Below are 7,322 nucleotides of genomic sequence, written 5' to 3'. Positions count from 1 at the left end.
CTGAAGTGTGAAATCTGAAAGCACCAGTATATTTGCAGCAAGCACCAATATATTTATCAACCATTTTTGTTACTATGGTATGATTCCAGAGGCAGAATAGCTGTGAATTAAAAAAATATGCAAACTATAAGTATGAGATATAGGAGTGCACACTACTCAGTTGTAAATGCTGTGCCTGATTTGCATCTAAGAGGTTTGTTTCAGCCATGTGGAACAATAATGCCCCCTATTGGAGACTCTGTCCTACTATTTGCAGTTCTTAATTCCACAAAAAAAAGTTCCTTTAAATGATTTGAGATGATTTCATCAACCTGGTGATTTGAGACAGATACATTTTCCCTCAATATTTAGGTTCAGAAAACTATACTTTCTATACAATCATATATTGACTGATCAACAGCATTTCCATTAATGTTTCTTTGCACTCTCTTGAAACTACTGAAACTAACACACTGTTTAGTAAAAATAACAACTTGCATAAACTATACTCCAAATAATTTCCAGTATATCAAACAATTATGTTTTTGCTTTGTTACTAACTACAAGAGCCCAATGATTTCAAAGGTGAAACCCATGCCTGCATTAATTACAGTATTCCCCTCTTGCAACAGACATCCTTCAGGACAGTGTGTTGTGTCAAGTAATATACACAACAATATTATAATTACAAAAGTGCCAATAACAATTACATGCCATGTTGAAATGCTTCTGTGACCCTTCCAGGTAGAGTGGTCCATTCATATGTAGATTGATTTGAGTGCACATGGGAGCATAAGAATCAGGCATGGGAACATCAGACTGTTACAGGGTTCGTAAAGCTGTGGTTCTGTTTGTGTACATATGTATTTGGTGTAAGAGCATATTAAAGGCAGCTCATCAGCCATCCATTAGCATGCCTTTCATCCTTTTTCAAGTTTAATTGCTTGGCTTTTTGAAGAACATGATAACATTGTTTTTCTTATTACTTTAATAATGATGTTTTGTGATTTAGATAAGTAATTCATGCTTTGTTCAAACTTGTTCGATAGTAGTAGGCTCAGTGCTTGATGGTTTTTAGTATAGTGTTTTGCTTGTAAATTCTTTTTGCCCAGTAAACTAGATACAACAGTACATCTTACCCTCATTAAAATGGCACAATCTAGGAATTTTCATGAGTATTCAATGTTCTGCACCCATCCTGTATATCGGGCATCACCAAATGGCAGACCGCGGTCCCGATCCGGACCGAGTGACGGGTCTGCCCAGACCCGTTAAAATTCTAATATTATCATATTAAGCATCTCCTTATTATAATGTAATATTATAGGATTATATAAGCTCTTTGATATTAATACAAAGATAAATCTTTCGTTCATGCGCAGTTAATCCAGTTATTATGACAGGAGCGTCATCAAAAGCCAAGCCAAAAACAGATTGTTTCCATTCCATACTCCAGAGCAGAAGGTGGCAGTAATGCAACTAATTACACTGGCAGGACAATTAAGATTCAAACTGCTGGCAGGACAGTTGCATGCCATTACGGAAGATGGAAAGGGAGTAAGGAGAGGTGGAAAGGAGAGAGGAAAAAGGGAGCTGCTCAAAGCTCTGCACTTTTCTTTTATTCAGTAAATTCTGCCCTGTTGTATTTTTTTCTTGAAATGTTCTTTTGCCTAAGGTTCCTGTGTTATTAATATTAATATGTTCATCGTCAGTTCAGGCAGGCCACATAGTCAAGCTCAGCTATCAGCTGATGACAATTTTTTAACCCCGCCCATCAGCTGATCTGATTCCTAAGCGCGCTATTGGTCCCTTTCAAACAGGGCACCCTATTTAAATGCTTTTTTCCCATAATATCATGCACCAGCACATTTTTATGAACAACAGATATTTTAATCCCTTTCCACTGCTTCTCTCTTTGTACCTATCCCGAGGCATCCAGACACTGTACCAGCTCCCAACGTCCTCTGTGGGACGAAGCCTTTGGACGTCCACTGAGCCGAGGCCGACTCTAAGAATCCTGAGACATCTCCAGTTAGACTCTGTGGTACTCAGGAGATCAGAAGTCCTTGAACCTTACACCAATACAACATTTAACTGACTGTATATTACAATCACACCCCCAGTGTCACCCATATGAGGATGGGTTCCCCCTTGAGTCCGGTTCCTCTCAAGGTTTCTTCCTTTACCAATTTAAGGGAGTTTTTCCTTGCCACTGCTGCCTGAGTCAACTCAGACTTGCTCATAGGGGAATAAATACATACACACTGTGAACTATATACATCTAATAATCTAGAAATTTTATTCTGTTAATTCTTATTTCTTTTATTATTCGTTAATTCCTTTATCATTAATTATGTTTACCTTCTGCTCTGTGTTTATGTTCTGTAAAGCTGCTTTGAGACAATGTCTATTGTAAAAAGCGCTATACAAATAAACTTGAATTGAATTGAATTGAATTGAATTTTTTCAGTCTGTCTGCTTGGCTGTTTCCTCTGCATTGCTGCAACTGTGATTCAAACTCGGCGGCTATTTGGAGCGTAAACCGCAAGCTATCTTCTTTTGTGGGGGCTGCTTCCTCTGCTTTGCTGCTGCTGCAGCAATTTAAACTCTTGCGGCTAATTAGAGTTTAAACCGCAAGCTGTATCCTTTTGTGTTTGCGATATGGAACTATAAGATGTCGTGATTATTATTAGTATACTCGAGCTGAAAGGGAAGTTTGAAGACGCTTTGAACTTACGGTAAATCGATACAGCACACATGTTCGTGTATAATGGTGCGTTTGTTGAGCCGGAAGCGACCTTAGGGCTGGCATGTTGTACAGTCTGTTATGCTACACTACGTTAGGCTATGCTATGGGAGTTTATATTATTGTATGTTACGCTACAGTATGTTATAATGTTGTGCTATGCTTTGCTATGCACATCACGATGGGTCATGCCATGCTTGCTTTGCTAGGCTAGAATACCTCATGCTAGGTAATGCTATGCCTCGATATGCCTTGCTATGCCAGCTCGTTATGATGGGGCTGTTTCCTCTGCATTGCTGCTACTGCGAGTTAAACTCTGCGGCTATTAGAGATTAAACCGCAAGTTATCTCCTTTTGTTTTCGCGATATGGCACTATAAGAGGTGGTGATTACTATTAGTATACTCGAGCCGAAGAGGACGTGTTGAGGACGCTTTGAGCTTATGGTAAATCGATACGGCGCACATGTTCATGTATAATGGTGCGTTTGTTGAGCCAGAAGTGACCTTAGGGCTGGGCTGTTGTACAGTCTGTTATGCTACACTACGTTAGGCTATGCTTCGCAATGCTATGTATGTTATGCTGTGCTAGGCTATATTGTACAGTATGTTACGCTATGTTATAAGATAAGGTTATGCTATGCTTTTGCATTGCTTGTCACGATGGGTCATGCCATGCTTGCTATACTAGGCTAGATTACCTTATGCTAGGTAATGCTATGACTCGACATGCCTTGCTATGCCAGGTCGTTATGGTATGCTAGGTTATGTTATGCTAGGTAGGCTACCCCTTGCTAGGGTATGTTGCATTATGCTAGGTTAGGCTTGCCTTGCTAGGCTATTTTACATTATGCTATGCCTTGCTAAGCCAGGTTAGGTTACATCGCGCTATATTATGCCTCGCTAGGCTGTTATGATACGTTATGCTATGCCTCACTAGGCTATGTTCGGTTACGTTATGCTATGCCCTGTTAAACTATGTTAGGTTACGTTACGCTATGCCTCACTAGGCTATGTTAGGTTACGTTATGCTATGCCCTGTTAAACTATGTTAGGTTACGTTACGCTATGCCTCACTAGGCTATGTTAGGTTACGTTATGCTATGCCCTGTTAAACTATGTTAGGTTACGTTACGCTATGCCTCACTAGGCTATGTTAGGTTACGTTATGCTATGCCCTGTTAAACTATGTTGGGTTACGTTATGCTATGCCTCGCTAGGCTATGTTGGGTTATGTTATGCTATGCCCTGCTAAGCTACGTTAGGTTACGCTATGCTATGCTCTGCTAGGCTATGTTACGTTACGTTATGCTATGCCTCGCTAGGCCAGGTTAGGTTACGTTGCTCTATGTTATGCCTCGCTAGGCTGTTATGATACGTTATGCTATGCCTCACTGGGTTATGTTAGGTTACTTTATGCTATACCTCGCTAGGCTATGTTACATTACGTTATGCTATGCCTCACTAGGCTATGTTAGGTTACTTTACGCTTTGCCCTGCTAAGCTGTTACATTATGCTGTGCCTCGCTATGCAGTTATGATGTGTTATGCCATGACTTGCTAGGCATTATGTTATGTCACTCTGTGCCTTGCTAGGCTGTTGTCATACGTTATGCCATGCCTCAATAGGCTGTTATGATGCGTTATGCAGGAAATATTTACTGGCAAATGGTCTAACTTCTTAACTTGACAATGGTTAAATTCTAGCCAGCAATGAAAATGAAAAGCTTGATTAAATTTCTCTCCTCTGTAGCAGTGTCCAGCAAAAGAAAGATAGTGAACTTTGGATTGATAATCAATGGCTACTGGCTCTGCTTGTATTGTGTTTCAATACAATACAGACAAACAAACACAAACAAACAAACAAACAATTAAATAAATAAAAAGTAAATGTTCCAAAGCTGGAAAGGCCCCGAGAAGCATCCTAACCGCTGCTTCTTCAATTATTTAATAGCTGGACTTATCAGAGGTTTTCACAGGAGTGTTTTGGTTGCCTACTCATTAGTTTGCCTCTAATTTGCTTTCTGCTGTTGAAGAACCTGAAATTGTCAATTCTTTGTTGGAAAAGGAAGTTAAGACTGGATTTCTTGTTGGGTCTTTTGGAAATCTCCTTTCTCGGGTTGTTGTATGGATCCTAGAGGGATGGCTACTCGGGGGATATTCAGGGAGGAGGCACTTGGTTCTCGTGTTCTGTTTGTGATTGAGCTAGCTCTGCTGCTGCTAGCTCTCCTCCTCCTCTGCTGCTGCTAGCTCTCCTCCTCTGCTGCTGTCCCTAAGGTAGCTGAACCAGGAGTGGAACGTTAAAGGTTCTGGCTGCTCCTTGGGAAATTGGGAAGGCATGATGTTCATGATGTTCTGGAGTCTTCTGCAGCCTTTGGTTAGGGGGAGGTGTGTTAATGGTCAGTGGATGCTAGTAAATGGTAAAGGAACTGCTTTCCGTGCCTGTTGATAACATGTCCTCTACTAATAAGTTTGGCTAAAGAAAAGCTCACTTTAATCCTCTGCTGGCTCTTCAATTAGCATGAAGAGCCAGGGAGGATTGCCTGGTATGGTCTGTTTGGGGGGGATTTTTGTCTGGCTGCTTTCCCAGTTAATTGGGAGATTGTCACCCCACGAAGCTGCTGCTAGCTTTCATGAAGCTCATGAAAAGGATGGGGAATTCAGAACAAAGCCATACCGCCAAATGTAAATTTCATAAGCTTGCAAATAAAAAATTTAAATATGTCAAAGAATTGTCTTTATTTTGACTCAAGAGGTCCTGACTGAAATATAGCGTTCAGCGTCAGTTCAGGCAGGCCACATAGTCAAGCTCGGCTATCAGCTGATGTCAATTTTCTAACCCCGCCCATCAGCTGATCCGATTCCTAAGCGCGCTATTGGTCCCTTTCAAACAGGGTGCCCTATTTAAATGCTTTTTTTTCAGTCTGTCTGCTTGGCGTTTTCCTCTGCATTGCTGCAACCCACCTCCTCGCCTAGCTCCTCCTTGGAACTGTGTGTTTAGCTTAATCAGTGTCATTCTGTTGTCACTAATGCAGGCTCTGTTCTAAATGGGGGGGATTTTGTCTTGCTGCTTTCCCAGTTAAATGGGAGATTGTCCCCCCACAAAGCTGCTGCTGTTCCCTGACTAGCTTTCATGGAGCTCATGATAAGGATGGGGAATTCAGAACAGAGCCATACCGCCAAATGTAAATTTCATAAGCTTGCAAATAAAATGTAGTTAACGTTTAAAAAAGGGGCAGCTCAAAAGTCTTTTGTTTAATTCTTTTCTTAAAGATTAAAAGCACTTCTATTTTATTCAAAAGATTCTGAATGTTTTACATTACTTGATATATAGGCCCTAAGTTCAGGCTGCTCAAAGCTGTGTTTGCAATTTTATTTATTTTATTCAGAAGAAATAGTGTCTGTTGTCTGTTACTTGACATGTAGTAAAGACAACTACAGTATTGTTTTCCATTCAAGTGCCATACAAGTTCAGACTTTGAAAACACTTGAAATTTAACAATAAATTATATAGAAATGTATGTGCGTTATTGATTTTATTAACATGAGGGTACACTATTTTAAGTGACAATATAAGATTCGGACCTTTGCTGGGAGGAAATTTTAGTAACTGGACCTCTTTGAATTTTAATTGAATACCCCTGCTGTATACAGTATATAGCTTCTATAGCTATCTATCCCACTTGTAAACATAAATATGCTTAAATTTGTCATGGAGCACAGCAGAGCACTTCAGGAGGAGCGAGAACCAAGGCAGGAATGTTTGTATGCTGTTGCTATACCACTTTTGACTGTGGAGTGATTAAACGCTTTGGAGTGGTTTCCCGGACAGGGATTAACACTAATCTTAGAATTATATGTACATTTTGTGTGCTGTGATTGAACCAAAGTCTGCAATGCTTTACAGTATGTAAACTAAAAGATGGCTACATCAAGTTCCCTGATGCTGCTACCCAAGCCATCTACAAGGTCCAGTTCTATGAATATGGCAATTTCCCTGGAGTCATTGGCTGCATTGATGGGTGTCATAGTCCCATAAAGCGTCTCTCTACACCAGACAGTGAAGAGTAAAGGAATCGTAAAAACTGGTTCTCAATAAATGTGCAAGGTGTGTGCACTCCCACTATGCAGTTCTCCAACATTGTTGCACATTGGAAAGGTGCAACTCATGACTCAAGGATTTTCCAAAACACCTCTTTGTATGCTTTGTAAGGAGGACAACATAGTGGAATCATACTTGGTGACAGTGGGTATGCACAGAACAACTTCTTTTTAATCCCCTATCTTCATGCAGTCACACCAGAGCAACAGAGGTATAACCAAGCTCACATCCACATTAGAGGTATAGTGGAGCGCATGTTTGGTTTGTGGAAGAGTCGTTTCCAGTGTCTCAGAAGCACGCTGCAATTTGAAACAAGAAGAAACTGTATTGCAGCAGTGCTTCACAATTACCTTAAACAACATGGCTGGACAGATCCTGAAATAGAAGATGACAGTGTCCTAGATATTCCCATTCTTGAAACCAACAATGAAGCCAACAGTGGCAGATATGGACTAGCCTGCAGAGATGTTTTTGCTTTGCAGCATTTTTCACAAAGA

The sequence above is a fragment of the Tachysurus fulvidraco genome, chromosome 17, assembly GCF_022655615.1.
Source record: "Tachysurus fulvidraco isolate hzauxx_2018 chromosome 17, HZAU_PFXX_2.0, whole genome shotgun sequence".
Lineage (NCBI taxonomy): Eukaryota > Metazoa > Chordata > Actinopteri > Siluriformes > Bagridae > Tachysurus > Tachysurus fulvidraco.
The sequence above is the reverse complement of the archived record's forward strand: the minus strand, read 5'-3'. Positions refer to the sequence as shown.